At 33.7% G+C, this 16,529-nt stretch overlaps 1 protein-coding gene across 4 annotated transcripts in view; it reads right to left on the bottom strand.

Annotated features, from left to right (window-relative positions):
* The window catches only part of LRP1B (LDL receptor related protein 1B), a 1,871,086-nt gene that overhangs the window by 584,068 nt on the left and 1,270,489 nt on the right, over positions 1 to 16,529 (bottom strand). The gene's annotated exons all lie outside the window — the stretch shown is intronic.

Genomic DNA, 16,529 nt, shown 5'->3' with positions numbered 1-16,529 from the left:
GATTAATATGACAATAACAGACAATCATATGTAGCAATTACATTAATAAAAACATTTTTCCTCTTCAAAGATAACAACTAAGTTAATTCCCTCAATTTTCTGTAAGTTGAAGTGTATGAATCCTATTGCCTTAGAAGCAAAGAGTTTTTTAAGGATTTTGTCTGAGAAAAAACAAAACAAAACAAAACAGGAATAATGATTCAATTTAGTTTATAATAAACTAAAGTAAACCATAATCCAGGAATTGGGTGCATCAATGGATGTTTTTATTTTCCTAACCTACCATATAGATCCCATTCTTGCCTTAGCACAGCACTCTTACTGTTTCCCTAGGAAATTGTTGTTGTTATATATATATATCCTTTCTTCAAGCCATACCCTTTTTATAGAATCAGAGGCCTAAGTGAAGAAATGTTGATCTTCCTTCATTATTAAGACATCTACTTTTCTTTTTTTTCTTTTTGTTTTTTTTTTGGTACTAACAGATTGACGTTTCTTCCACATGCACAGATTAGCTAAACTCTATTGTATAAGTAAGTTATAGTATATTCAAATATAGGATGGAATATTAAATTTTATAGTTCAATATCACTGTCTTATTCTTTTTGTGTTTCTTGTCCTGGCATTATGCCTTTTGAATATGATTTTAATCTCAGTTGATCAATAACTCTTCTTTTAAATCTTATTTTTCTAAACCATATCTAGTAGAATAAGGATACTAAATTAAAGACAGAAAAGTGTTACAACTTCTGATCCCAACTTCTGATTCAAACTATTTTATATTCCTAACAAGTGGACCTACTGTCCAGAGTTCTTTTAAAGCACAAAGAATAAAAATCAATGTATTATAATAAAACTGTATAGGATATGAGAAATTAACTGTACTTGATACACAATGTGACTTGTGTCAATATTTAGCAGCCTCCCTAAGGTAATGAAAATAATCCATTCTTTGAATTTGATTAAAAATAAATAAATAGGCTGCCTGGGTGGCTCAGTCAGTTAGGCATCTGACTCTTGGTATGGGTTCAGGTCATAATCTCACAGTTTGTGCGTTTAAGCCCTACATTGGCTCTGCGTTGACAATGCAGAGCCTGCTTGAGATTTTCTCTCTGCCCTCCACCACTATCTCTTTCTGTCTCTCTCTCAAAATAAATAAATAAACTTTAAAAGCAAGCAAACAAATAAAATAAATGGAAATGAAAGACACAGGAATATTTTCCTAAGAAAATCAATCAAGGAGAGATTTTAAGATGGTGGCATAAAGGCATCCTGAACTCACCTCCTTCCATGAACACAACAAATCTACAGCCATATATAGAACAACTCCCTATGAAAAGGACCTGAAAGCTAGCCAAACAGCACCTCCATAGCAAAGAATAAAAGGGCCACACTGAGACTGGTAGGAGACAGAGAGACATGGTTTCAGAAGAAATCACACCCCAGGCACTGCAAACCATAGTCAGGAGGGATCTCATTTATAGAACTTGTCCCTGAAAAGTGAGTAGTTTGTGTCCCACACCAGGCAACCCAACCGTTGGCAAATGCATTGAAGAGATGAGTCCCTAACATAGCTGTCTTACTTCCATAGGTTTACTTCCAGGAAAATCATAGTGCTATAGGGAATGGAAAATCCACTCTTAAATGGCTGACACACAAACCCACTCAGCCTGGAACCAGCATTAAAGCAACAGTTTGAAGCTTTTAGACCATATGAAAGGAAGCTTATTTGTTAATCTTAAACCCTCTGTCAGAGAGGCAGTGATATGATGAGACCCTCTCTAAGGACAGAGATTCTCGCAGGTGCCATTTTGCATTTTCCTTCTGCCTTATTGTTGCTAGAACTAGCAGGTGCCATTGTTGCAATCCCTCTCACCTCTTCACCCCTCACTGCTAGCTCAGTCAGATTACACTGATCCCACACACCATAGCCACAGCCCACCCGCTCAGACCTAGCTGATCAGCCAAACATTCCACCCCCATGTACTGTAGCCACTGACTATCTCACCACAGCTGGCATGTATGTACAGCCCTCACAGAAGACAGCACTTGAGAATCTGGTTTTGTGGATAGGGGTTACATTTCTGGGCCTCATGGGTATGAAACATTTGGAGAAACAGACATTGACAGGCTACCAGCCACAGGACACTGCATAAATAGTAGACTGAAACACTCCCTCAGGATTTGTGTGAAAAAGGCCTATTTTCTTGTTCTGTAGCTTCAGTCTGAACATATCCAGAGATCAGAGGTGCCCCTGGGAACCTAAATAAAGAAACACCACACTAGTGCTCACTCTTTTCCTACTCACACCTTAGTGATATCTCCCAGAGAAGAGATTATGCATATATCTAAAGCCATAATTTTTACAACTGTTGCCCAGATCCCCCAAGTTTGAAAGTCAGTGTGGTTTATGATTATGAACCCATAAGACTATATTTACACGCCTTAAAAGCTGCTGCCTGAGGATCTGGCTTACAATTAGTCTGAGAGTATGCACTAAGATTCCTCCCTTTAGAACACTGACAGGTCTTGGCACACCCTCAACAACTGGGACCTCTGAAGAATGAATTAGGCTACTTAAATAATCACAAAGGTCTGAGAAACAACCAACAGGGAAAAAAAAAGTTTGAACCTTAAGTTTATCTACTATGCAAGTTCACTCCTTTAAGACTAAGGAAGATAGCTATTTTACCCCATACAAAACAAATAAACAAACAAACCAAAAACAAAAACAAAAAAGCAAAACACACAAACAAACAAAAAAAGAAACAGGATCAAGCAAAATGAGGAGACAGAGGAATATGTCCCAAATAAAAGAATAAGACAAAACCCCAGAAGAAGATCTTAATGTAGCAGAGGTAAGTAATCTACCAGATAAGAGTTCAAAGTAATGTTCATAAAGATGCTCACTGAACTCTGGAGAATGGATGAACACAGTTAGAAAGGGATAGAAAAATAACACAGTACCAAAGGCAGTCACAGACATTATAAAACAATAAAATAGCTGAAATAAAAAACACACTAGAGGAGTTCAACATAAAACTAGATTAAGTAGAAGAATGGATAAGCAACCTAGAAGACTAGGCAGTGGAAATGACCCAATCAGTAGAGGAAAAAGGAAAATAATAATAATTAATAATAATAATAATAATAATAATAATAATAAAAGTCAAGATAGGTTAAGGGACCTGTTCAAAAACACCAAACAGAATAACATATTCATTATAGGGGTCCTAGAAGGAGAAGAGAGAGAGAAGAGTAGTAGTTAGTTTATTTAAATTAATAATGACTGATCAAAACAGTAAGGTACTGGCACAAGAACAGACACATAGATCAATAGAACAGAATAGAAAACCCAGAAAGGAACCCAAAATTATTTGGTCAACTAATCTTTGACAAAGCAGCAAAGAATATCCAATGGGGAAAAAGACAGTCTCTTCAACAAATATTGGAAAATATGGACAACATGTAAAAGAATGAAACTGGACCACTTTCTTACAACATACACAAAAATAAATTCAAAATAGATGAAAGACCTAAATGTGAGACAGGAAACCACCAAAATTCTAGAGGAGAACACAGGCAGTAGCCTGTTTGACATTGGCCATCGCAACTTCTCCTGAGGCAAGGGAAACAAAAGCAAAAATAAACTATTGGGACTTCATCAAGATAAAAAGCTTCTGTGCAGTGAAAAAAACAATCAACAAAACAAAAAGGCAACCTTTGGAAAGGAAGAAGATATTTGCAAATGACATATCTGACAAAAGGGTAGCATGAAAAATATATAAAGAATTTATAAAAGCCAACATCCAAAAAGAAATAATCCACTTAAAAATGGGCAGTAAACATGAACAGATATTTTTCCAGTGAAGATATACAGATGGCTAAGAGACACATGAAAAGATGCTCAACATCACTGATCACCAGGGTAATACAAATCAAAACTACAGTGAAATATCACCTCACACCCGTCAGAATGGCTAGAATCAACAACACAAGAAACAACAGGTATTGGCAAGGATGTGAAGATAGGGAAACTCTCTTGAACTATTGGTGGGAATGCAAACTGGTGCAGCTATTGTTGAAAACAGTATGGAGGCTCCTCAAAAAGTTAAAAATAAAACTACTCTACAACCCAGCAATTGCACAACTATATATTTACTCAAAGGATACAAAATTACTGATTGGAAGGGATACGTGCACCTCAAGATTTATAGCAGCATTGTCAAAAACAGCCAAATTATGGAAAGAACCGAAATGTCCATTGACTGATAAATGAATAAAGAAAATAAAGTATATATATATATATATACACAATGGGATATTACTGAGGCATAAAAAGAATGAAATCTTGTCATTTTACGATGACATGGTTGGAGCTAGAGAGTATGATGCTAAGTGAAATTCAGTCAGAGAAAGATAAATACCATATGATTTCACTCATGTCAAATTTAAGAAACAAAACAGATGAACATGGGGGAGGGGGGAAAAGGAAGTAAACCAGAAAACAGACTCTCAACTATAGAGAACAAACTGAGGGTTACTGGAGGGGAGATGGGTGGTGGGATGAACTGAATGTGTGATGGGTAATGAGGAGGGCACTTGTTGTGGTGAGTGCTGGATATTGCATGTAAGTGATGAATAGTTAGATTCTACACCTGAAACTAATATTGTACTGTATGTTAACTAACTGGAATATAAATAAAAACTTGACAAAAAAAAGGAAATGGTAGTTGAAAACTTTCCTAATATATGGGAAAAATAGGCATCAGGAATCCTGTTCCAGGAAGCACAAAGAGTTCCACATAAAATAAACAAAAAGGGATCCAAATTATAATTATACATTATAATTAAAATGTCCAAAGTTAAAGATGAAGAGAGAATCTCAAAAGCATCAAGAGAAGAACAAATTCTTACATATACTGGAATCTTAAGATTATCAGCATATTTGTTAGCAGAAAGTTTATAGGACACAAGGGAGTGGGATGACATGTTCAGAGTACTGAAAGGAAAAACAAACAAACAACATTCCAACCAAAAATGCTTTACCTGGCAAGGTTCTTATTTGGAATTGAAAGAGAAATAGAGTTTTTTAGACAAGCAAAAAGTAAAAAAAAAAAAAAAAAAAAAAAAAAAAAAAAAAAAAAAATTTCATCACCAACAAACTGGTCTTACAAAAAATGTTGAAGAGATTTCTCTAAGCTAAAAAGAAGAGGGAATAACTAGTAACAACAAAACATATGAGAGTAAAAGTCTCATTGGTAAATATAAATATATAGTAAAGGTAAAGGCTTCACCACTTATAAAGCTAATATGAAGTTTAAAAGACAAAAGTAGTAAAATTAACTATAGCTACAACAGTTAAGGTATACACAAAATGAAAATATGTAAAATATGATATAAAAAATAGAACACATGGTAGAGAAGGGAAATAAAAATGTTATTTTAGAATGTGTCAAACTTAAGATGCTATCAACTTAAAATATACTGTATATATGTGTGTATATCTATCTATTTATCTATCAATCCATCCATCTATCCATCTACCCATGGTATTATATGTGGACCTCACGGTAATCACAAATCAACAACAGTCTATAGTAGACACACAAAAGAAATATGAAAGGAATTTAAATATAACACTAAATAAAATCACCAAACCACAAGTGAAGAGAGCAAATGAAGGAAAAAGGAACAGAGACTAATTATAAAAATGGCCAGAAAACAATCAACAAACTGAGAGTATGAGAGTATGGCAATAAGTACCACAAAGAGTATGGCAATACGTACATACGTATCAATAATTCTTTAAATGTAAATGGAGTAATTCTCCAATCAAAAGACACAAAGTGGATGAATGGAAACAAACACAAACAAAAAACAAAACATGGGTCTTGCTTGAAGAGTCTCACTTCAGATCTAAGGACACACAGAGACTAAAAGTAAAGGGGGTGGTGCCTGAGTGGCTCAGTCGGTTAAGTGTCCAACTCTTGATTGTGGCTCAAGTCATGATCTCAACATGGTGGCATCCAGCCCCGTGTCAGAAGCCTGCGTGGGATTCTCTCTCCCTCCCTCCCTCTCTCTCTCTGTCCCTCCCTTGCACATGCTCATGCTCATATGTACTCTCTTCTGTCTCTCAACAATAAATAAACATTAAAAAATTAAAAAAAAAAGTGAAGGGATAAAAAAGATGCAAATGGAAAGTTAAAAAAAAGCTTGTATAGGTTATACTTATATCAGACAAAATAAACTTTAAAATAAATTATACAAAAGACAAGGGCATAACATGGTCTGTCCAACACAAACATATAATATTGGTAAATGTTCACCCAACAAAGGAGTACTTAAATACATAAAGCAAATATTAATAGTCAAAAGAGAGAAACTTACAGCAATACAATAATAGTAGAGAACTTTAATATGCCACTTATATCAATATATAGATGTCCAGACATAAAATCAATAAGGAGACATTACCCTTAAATGACACATTAGACCAGCTAGACTCAGATATATACAGAACATTCCATTTAAAAGCAGCAGACACATATATCAATGGAACAGAGTACAAGGCCAAGAAATAAACCTATACATATATGTTTAATTCATATATAACAAAGAAGTCAAAGATACACAATAGGAAAAGGACAGTGTTTGCAATGAATGGTATTGGGAAAAGTGGACAGCCACAAACCAAATAATGAAACTGGACCACTATCTTAACCATACACAAAAATTAACTCAAAATTGACTAAAGACTTGAATGTAAGGTCTGAAGTCCTTCAGAAGCCATAAAATTCAGAAGCCAATTTTATGAAGCCATAAAATTTCTGGAATAAAACATAGATGGTAAGCTCCTTGACATTAGTTTTAATAATGTTTCTTTGGATCTGACTCTGAAGGCATGGAAACAAAAGCAAAAATAAACAAATGGGACTACATTAAGTCTAAAAACTTCTACATAGCAAAGAAAATCATCAACAAAGCAAAAGGCAAGGTGCTAAATGGAAGAACATATGTGCACATCATATATACGGAGTTAATATCCAAAGTACATAAAGAACTCATATAATTCAACACCTAGAGGAGAAACAATCTCATTAAAAATGGACAGAGGATCTAAATAGACATTTTTCCAAGGATGACATAGAGGTGGCTGACAGGCACATGAAAAGATTTTCAGTATCATTAGTTATCAGGGAAATGCAAATCAAAGCCATAATGAGAATGTCATCTCAGATCTGTTAAAATGGCTTTTGTCAAAGAGACAAGAAATAACATCTGTTGGAGAGGATGTGAAGAAAAGAGAATATTTGGACATTTTTGGTGGCAATGTAAATTGGTGAAACCACTATAAAAACTCAAATGGAGATTCCTCAAAAGATTAAAAATACAATTAACATGATTCAGCAATTCCACTTCTGAGTATTTACCCAAAGAATACAAAAACACTAATTTGAAGAGATATATATACCCTGTGTTCACTGCAGCATTATTTATACTAACCAAGAAATGGAAACAATCTAAGTGTCAATCAATGGATGTACTGATAAAAAAGATATGATTACAGATATATATAGATGATATAGATAGATACAGATATATAGATATTAGATGTAGATATAGATAGATATGAGGGAATACTACTCAGCTATAGAAAAGGAAATCTCCAATTGTGACAACATGGATGGACCTTTAGGGTATTATGCTAAGTGAAATAAGTCTGATAAAGAAAGACAAATGCCATATTATTTCACTTATATATGTAAAAATAAAACAAATTAACCAATGAAAACAAAAACAAACTCATAGAGAACATGCTGATTATCAGAAGGGATGGAGGTTGAGGAGGTTGGCAAAATGGGTGACAGGTCTCAATTGTGATAAATGATCACTAGACTTATTGTGGTGATTGCTTTGTAGTGTATACAAATACAGAATTATAATATACAGCTCAAACTCCTACAATATATACTCATTTTACCTCAATTAAAAAATAATAAAAAATAAAAACTATTAGAAAAGCATGGAAGCATGCATCTAAAGATTACTTAGGAATCCAAGTCCCTCTATCACACGGAGTAAGTGCCGCATATTTTGTTTTCTTCCTTTTTAAATTCATGTATTATGGTTAGATTATGATTATAAAGAATTGTAGATTAGAGAAGCAAGAGAGCAGATGTAAGAGCAGAACAGGAACCAGAATGAAGAAGAGGCCTTGTTTGAGAATCATTAAATACCTAGCGTCAGGGTAACTTAGCTGTAGTAGTAAGAGAAAAATCCAAGTTTTCAACACTTAAGACAAAGAACAGAGGATGAGGAAAAAGAAGAAAAACAGAAAAAAAAATAAAGAGGAGTAAAGGGAGAAAGAGGAAGGAGGAGAAAATTTTTGTTTAAAAACATTGACATAGGCAATGTTATTCCTCTCAAAGAAATTAAAAGCATAATCCAAGACAGCTCAATGATAGGTACTTGGATTTCACTTTGAACACCACTATTTTTGGCCCAGAATCATATTAGCTCTTCTCAACATCCATAATTTTGATAAAATATTTTTAAAAGCAAAACGAAAATACTTTCTCAACTTTTTTTTTTTTTTTTTTTTTTTTTTTTTAATTTTTGGGACAGAGAGAGACAGAGCATGAACGGGGGAGGGGCAGAGAGAGAGGGAGACACAGAATCGGAAACAGGCTCCAGGCTCCGAGCCATCAGCCCAGAGCCTGACGCGGGGCTCGAACTCACGGACCGCGAGATCGTGACCTGGCTGAAGTCGGACGCTTAACCGACTGCGCCACCCAGGCGCCCCCGAAAATACTTTCTGTATGCACAATAACGTAAAAAAATTGGTTTTGTAGCCCATATGTATTAATGATAACACTGTAATGTAATATTCACAATCTTTTCTGCTTTCACAGTGTGCAAAATCCAAATGACTTTTTATTTTCAATTTTTAATATTTTCTCACTTTGAAATAACAGTATTAAACATTTTTAGTTCTTAACCATGCAATCGAACAGACACCAAATTACCATATTAAGGAATTTGATTCACAATACTCACATTTTAATATAAAGCAGGTATTAGCAAATGGTGACCCCAGAGTCAAATATAATCTACTGCTTGTTTTTGTAAGTAAATTTTTATTATAACATACCCATGCTCATTAGCTTACACATTGTCTATGGCTGCTTTTACGCTACAACCACAGAGCTGGGCAGTTTCAGCAGAGATCATATGGCCCACAAAGCCCTAAAATATTAATTATCTGGCTCTTTACAAAAAAGGTTTGCCAATACTTGGTATAAAGCAATTAACTATTTTATAAGAAATGCTATTGCAGAATCCAATTATCAATACAGAGGTTGTAAACGGCTACAGAACCAAGGCTATCTCATTTATTTCTATGCAGGAGATGGGAAAAGCTGACCAGTGAATGGAATGCTGTAAGCAATCTTAACAGATGAAATGCAAATACAACTGTGCAGAAAGAGAGTACTGAAAGTTCATATTACCTAAACTCAAATTTGACCAAAGAATCTTAGAGATACTTGAAACACCCATCTGTATATTTATGCATTGAGTAAATATTTATGAAACACTTAGTTATTCTGCCTACTTTTAAAAAGCTTGAATATAACAGTAGACAAGACATAGTTCCTGTAAGGGATTTAAGAGTCTGTACTCTAACCATGTACACCATTCCCTGCAATTCCATGGTGTGTGGCTCGTTTTAGGTTCTCTCCATTTCTCTCTTAGGTTGCTACACTAACTTTCTAAGTAATCTCTTGATTTCTAGTTTCTCCCCAATGCATATATTAGTTTTCTGAAACACACACTTAATCATATAGCTGTCTTGCTAAAAAATCTTAGATGGCTTCCCACTGTCTTACTCACAAAGTCTCAATCTTACCTCCTACCATTTCTCCCATGATACTTTTGGCACTGGCTAGAGTTTACCTTCTGCTTTCTAACTTCTGGGTGTTTTTTTTTTGTTTTGTTTTGTTTTGTTTTATTCTGATCCATTCGGTTTATTTTTGTTCAAGATGTCATCAGCCTTCCAAACTCACAAAACTTTTAATTTCAAAGCATTTTTTCCACTTCTTTTTCATTAACATATTAAGTATCATTTGAGTTCCCTAATATGTGAGTCCTTCTTTCCATTTTTACCTTTCCTATTCCAAAACAAAGTTTTATTTTGTCACCTTTGCACGACCCCTATGGCAGCCTTGTATCTGGTACTCTGCAGCACTGCTCAGAATATTCCAACTTCTTTTTCTTCTGCACACATACTATGCACATGCTCAAATCAATTCTTCATTGTTGTCTGAATATCTATATCTTGCCCTTTGCCACTTCCACATGGTGTCCTTCTCCCATGGAATTTCATTACCAATATTTTAACCTGCCCTCATCAATCAGCCTAAGTCCTTTTTCTTTCACAGAATAGTTTCTAATGAAGGTAGCTAGTGCTGATGTCTTCCATTAATGAACATTAGTTTTAATTATTGCCTATACAAGGCAATAAGCAATTTATTATTTACTGTCCTACTTTCTAATTATCTGTGACCTATATTGATACATTTTATGTCTGTACATACTGGTGAATACTGGTAAATCAACGATTAGGATTTTCTTTTCCTTTTTCTTTTTTTTTTCTGTAAAATGCCAGATAGTAAATATTTTCACTTTTGTAGGACTTATGCCCTTCATAGTAACTATCCTACTTTGCTATTGTAGCACAAAGGCAAGCATAAACAATATGTGAGTCAAAAGGTTTGCTTGTGTTCAAATAAAATTTTATTTACAAAAGAGGCAGGAAGGTGAATTTAGTCTGAGGGCCTTAATTTGTCAATCTCTGTGTGTATCATTGTCATGCTGGCAGGAACTATGACATATGTATAATATACATATGTTTGTACATATGACTTATATACATAACGTTTTTTCTTGTAAAATTTCTCTGGTATCTATTACTGTGTTATACTTAAGGACATTTGGATTCATATGCATGCTCATGCTCAGTGTAGGTGGGATATGTTCTAAAGAGTCAGGAATCTAAATATTTGGAAAGTGAGTTAATCTTCTAAAGCACATCATAGCTGTAGGTAAAGAGACTAAATAATGCATAATTACAATATTTTATAGGAGAACCAAATGTTAATTATGCAATCACATAAGACTGATGCGTGCTCTGTGAAGAAAACAATATCATTAAAACTAATTTCATATTTCATGCAAACCATGTTTAATTGTAGCCCATTTCTCACCAGCAAAAAATAAACCCTTTAAACCCAAGCAATTATTTTATCCATTAAATTCAAATAAAATGTATGCAAATGTTGGTGCAATATAAAATATGTATGATATTTATTTATTTAATAAAACTCTGCTCAAGGCAGAATGCCAGAATACAATTTGTTAGGTAAGAGAAATATTTTTCTCCCTCTTATGTAGCCATTTTTATAGTAACTAATATTCATTCTGCTAGTAAACTTTATTGGTACAAAATAATTACTAATATAATAAGATAATTTATCTGTATTATAATTTTCCTTTTAGAAACTAATTTAATATTTTTAAAGAGAGGAATTTTCAAAAGGATGTTACAATTAAACACTAATCCCAAATTCTATTTTCCTTTTGACAAATACCTTGAAATTATAATTTTAACATTTAAGTTAAAGAACTGGAATTAACTGCTTATTCAAAACCCACATATAACAAAATATGTGCAAGGGAAAGATGTTCTTATTGCTTTAATATCACCAGATCCCAGAAATACTAGGTATGTAGGGGCTACTTTCATCAACCTTATCATATTTTATGGATTAATTTTATACCGTACTCTATTTTTATGAAGTAAATAAAATGTCTAAAAGAATCTTATCTGATCTTTTATAAATATCTGTATTTCAATGGGAAAATTCTAAAAGCCACAAATACTATTTCCATTTATTTGTGCATAGTGCTTTGTAAAAGGGTGAAAACAAACTTGTCATATAATGTTATATTTAGTGGTAATATACATCTTAAAATACCAAAGAACTTTCAGTTATTCTAAAGAAATGACTTCAGGTGTCTTTCCGATATTTTAATTTGCTTGCTACTCATTGTACCTGCTGTATGATTTGAAAGAACAGGCATCAAGTTTCTAGCTTTATGATGATTTTATAATTATAAAAAGCTTTCTTATTTAAAATAGCGGTTTTCAACCAGTGGTGGGGAATATATGGAGACATTTGTGGTTGATTAGAGATAGTATTGGCACACTAGTAGCCAGAAATGCTAATAAACGTCCTGCAATGCAAAAGGAAAGCCCCTCCCCTCCTCCGAACTAAGAATTATCTGGTTAAAAATGTGAACAATGTAGAGGCTGAAAAGTCCTGATCTTGGAGTAGAACCATGGATTCGGCGATTAGTGGATTTGAATGGAGAGCTCTAAATCACTTGGGTTTGCATGACTTAGGCAAGTACATCAAATAGTGTACCAAGGCAGAAAGAATTCTGAGGATTCCTTTTTTACTAATCTTTTCTATTGCTGCAAGGTAGATTGCATATTTCAAAAATAGCAATTTATAAAGCGGCTAAACTTACTATCTGCATATAAATTCTTTTGCAGTTTAGTTGTTTGATATTTCCATTATATTTTGCCAAAGAAATAATGATAAAAATGGTAATTTAGATTTTCAGATAAACCAACCAATCCCATTAATTTATAATATGCTTTTAAGATAACACAGAAGGATTCATTAAGAAACTAAATTGGGTGCTAGTCTATCTAACTCTTCCTGGAAGCAGAGGTCTATGTATTATAGGAAGAAGGTATAAGAGGAGAACGTGAGTTCCATTTTGTCTTTTTATATCAATAGTTAGAATGAGGTAGCAACATGTCTTTGGCATGTTTCAACTCTCACTTTTCTTCTTCATTGTTCATTTCTTCTCTCTCTTCTACCAGGCTCTCAGTACTGTATGAAGTTCTAAGCTCCTCATTATGGAAGCCTCACAGGTTTACTCAAATCTCAAAAATTCCTCCTTGCTCTGATATCACATGCCATTCACTTCACCTCGGTCAGAAACCTCATCTCTTCAAAGCTGCTATCAACTACAAGTAAAAGTGAAAGCATTTTGATTTAACTATTTCACACCAGCTTACCATTCTTAGAATATTAGCATTTTATTTATTTTTTATGTATTGTTTTATTTATTTATTTATTTATTTATTTATTTATTTATATTTTAAAATTTTTTTTTAACATTTATTTATTTTTGAGACAGAGAGAGACAGAGCATGAACGGGGGAGGGTCAGAGAGAGAGGGAGACACAGAATCTGAAACAGGCTCCAGGCTCTGAGCGGTCAGCACAGAGCCCGACGCGAGGCTCGAACTCACAGACCGCGAGATCATGACCTGAGCCGAAGTCAGATGCTTAACCAACTGAGCCACCCAGGCGCTCTATTTATATTTTAGAGAGAGAAAAAGAGAGAAAGTGCAAGTGAGGGAGAGGGAGAGAGGGAGAGAGAGAGAGAATCTTAAGCAGGCTCTGGCTGAGTGGGGCTCGATCTCCTGATCCTGGAAACATGAAGCTAGCCAAAATCAAGAGTCAGATTCCCAACCAAATGAGCCACCCAGGCATCTGAAACATTAATATTTTAAAATAGGGCTCATGCAAAATAAAATAAATCCTTTACTGATAGCACATAAAATTTTGAAATAAAGAGATACTATAAAACAGCAGGAGAAATAATATGTTTTTAACACTGTCAATAATATGTAGGGTGGAGTGTATCCATACACACATATATATGTGTATATATACATCTATATACATATACATCTATAGAAATACATGGAGAAAGAGAAATTTGACTTTTATGACAGGTAGTTAGATCTTGATATGTTAAACTGTGGAATTAGATGATTTAAATAATTTGCAAATATTTGAGATTCATCTCCATGTTGTAACATGGTTTCAAGAGTATTTCTTTTTTTTTTTTTCTCAAACCTTTTTATTAACAAGATAAATGTTGGTTATGATTAAATATATTTAGAGGCCCAAATGGAATCCCTCCTTCTTTCAGTTTCATAAGTGAAATTTTGTCCCCTGAAGGAGCAATGATATTACTAGTATTCTTAGAATATAGAATCTTTTCTTAAGTAAGATAAGCTAATTTTCTTACAATGTGGTCAATAAAAGTTTTATTTTCTCTAGATACATTTTCTTGAAGTGATAGTAGGTACTTAGATCATTTCAATGTTAAAACTACTCTTTGAGAAATAGCCCACAGTTCTTATATTGCCACATAACATAATAGGCAAGTGAGATAAAAATTGATAGAAAGAGAAGGTTCCAAAATGGAATAATTTATTTTTATCACGATATAAAGCATTTTATAAGCATTATTTCCTTTTCTCTTATTAGGCAGTTTTGTTTATAAAAATAAATTGCCCCTATTTTATAGAAGAGTAAACTTAATTTTTAATATGGTAAAAAAAAACACTTTAAAATCACAGAACTATTAAGAGGGATATAGGTTTAAGATTTTAGAGTTTGAGCCTCCAACTATTATACATACTACTTCTCTAAATGAACCAATTGACTTAGATTCATTCATTCTCTTAACTACTCATAGATGTTTTACAAAGCAGGCATGTGGGATGGATACTGCCTTGGAGTATAATTTTTATAAATACATTTAATGTAATTGTTGTAACTGAATAAACTCCTCATGTCTCATTCATGTCTCTGGGTTTTGATTTTTCTAAGGGATATTGTCATTAATGTATTATATAAGATAGTTTGCACATTTGACAGTCACTATGGGTTTCAAGAACAAAATTGAAAAGGATGATTGAGCCAGAAGCCTGTCTTTGAAAGTAAAATAAAGTGGTTTCTACAGAACAGTACTATTTATATCAACAAATATATATATAGTCCCCATTGAACTGAGATCTTTTCAGAAAGAGAAAAGTTTCTTCAGACTGGGAAAACATCTCGTAATCGGTAAAAGTCTAATATACAAAGTACTTGCAACACTCTATATTTAAAGTGACAATCATGTATGAATTCTTTCAAGAACAGATTCCAAACATAGCAACTAAAGAAATACAGAAGAAACCCACCACCACAATCACGACCACCACCACCATCAGAGTAGTGGAATCATTCTCGATTCATGAAAAAACTGAACTACTCTGAGTATTAAACACAAGTGAAGTTGTGATTAAGAAAAGACCTTTGAGCTGAGAGAGGACACAGAAGGATGGCCAACATCTGGATGGGAGAAGGTTTATATACAAAAGAAGAAAGTTATACTTTCTCCATTTTTATAAACAACTCCTCTTCTAATGGGAGGGGAGAGATGGTGATGTGTAAAACAAAGTAACTAAGGGAATTTTGTGTCTATCTATCTATCATCTATCTATCTTATTATCTATTATTTATCTATCATTTACTTAACCACATTTATATAGTGCTAAGTATTTGTCAGATATCTTGTAAGTGCTTTAAAAAGAAACTAATGCAGAGGCACCTGGGTGGCCCAGTTGGTTAAGTGTCCAACTCTTGACTTCAGCTCAGGTCATAATCTCACATTTGTGAGTTTGAGCCCTGTATCCTACTCTGTGCTGATGGTGCAGAGCCTGCTTGGGATTCTGTCTCCCTCTCTCTCTGCCCCTCCCCCAATTGCTCTTTGTCTCTCTCTCAAAAAAAAAAAAAAAAAAAAAAAAGGAAAGAAAAGAAACTAACACACTTAATCTTTTCAATGATTGCATTTTACAAATAAAAAGGTAGGATAGATAATGGTCATACAGTCAGGATAGGACAAAATTAGAATGTGAACCCAAACAGTCTGGCTCTAGAGTTGGCTCTAGAGTTTCCCTCTTAATTACAAGCATCTTCTAAGCTAATTGTTATGACGCTTGTTTTTTTTTTCTTTGCATTTACATTGTGCTACTTAATAACATAGCTCTTTGTTTAATAAATTATATTTATTTTTAGTAAAAAGGCTTGAATATTTATAATAATGCCTAACCTCAGACATAGTTGTGATCACTAGGATACAGACAAACAGCTCCACTGAAATTGTTCTAAATTAAATTATGGCCGACTGTCCTCCAAATTACTAAATCCAATGAATACACTTATGTCTTTATCTTTCTTGACTTCTCCATGAGAAGTGGCCACTGTCACACTGTCATCTTGAAACTTGTCTTAGTGGGTTTTTTTTTTTTGTTTGTTTGTTTTTTGTTTTTTGTTTCTTTTGACTGTTATCTCTTTGTTTCTGGTCACCTCCTCAGCATTCTGCCTTGCCTTCTTCTTTAGTGTTAGCTTTCTTCAAGGCTCTGTCCTTTCCCTCTTCTCATTTTCTGTAATATTCTTGGGAAATCTCATTTATCTTTTTGTCTTCAACCTAAAATTAAATGAATACCGAAGCTCTAGTTCTTGCTTAAACTCTCCTTGCCTTATAGCCCTGAATATTCCATCATGTCCCAGAGGTACCTCAAATTGAGTGCATCAAAAGTTTATTTTT

This window comes from Panthera pardus, unplaced genomic scaffold (genome assembly GCF_024362965.1).
Source record: "Panthera pardus isolate Hobbes unplaced genomic scaffold, ASM2436296v1 HiC_scaffold_10, whole genome shotgun sequence".
Lineage (NCBI taxonomy): Eukaryota > Metazoa > Chordata > Mammalia > Carnivora > Felidae > Panthera > Panthera pardus.
Note: the sequence above shows the minus strand (reverse complement) of the source record. Positions and strands in the feature narration are given on the sequence as shown.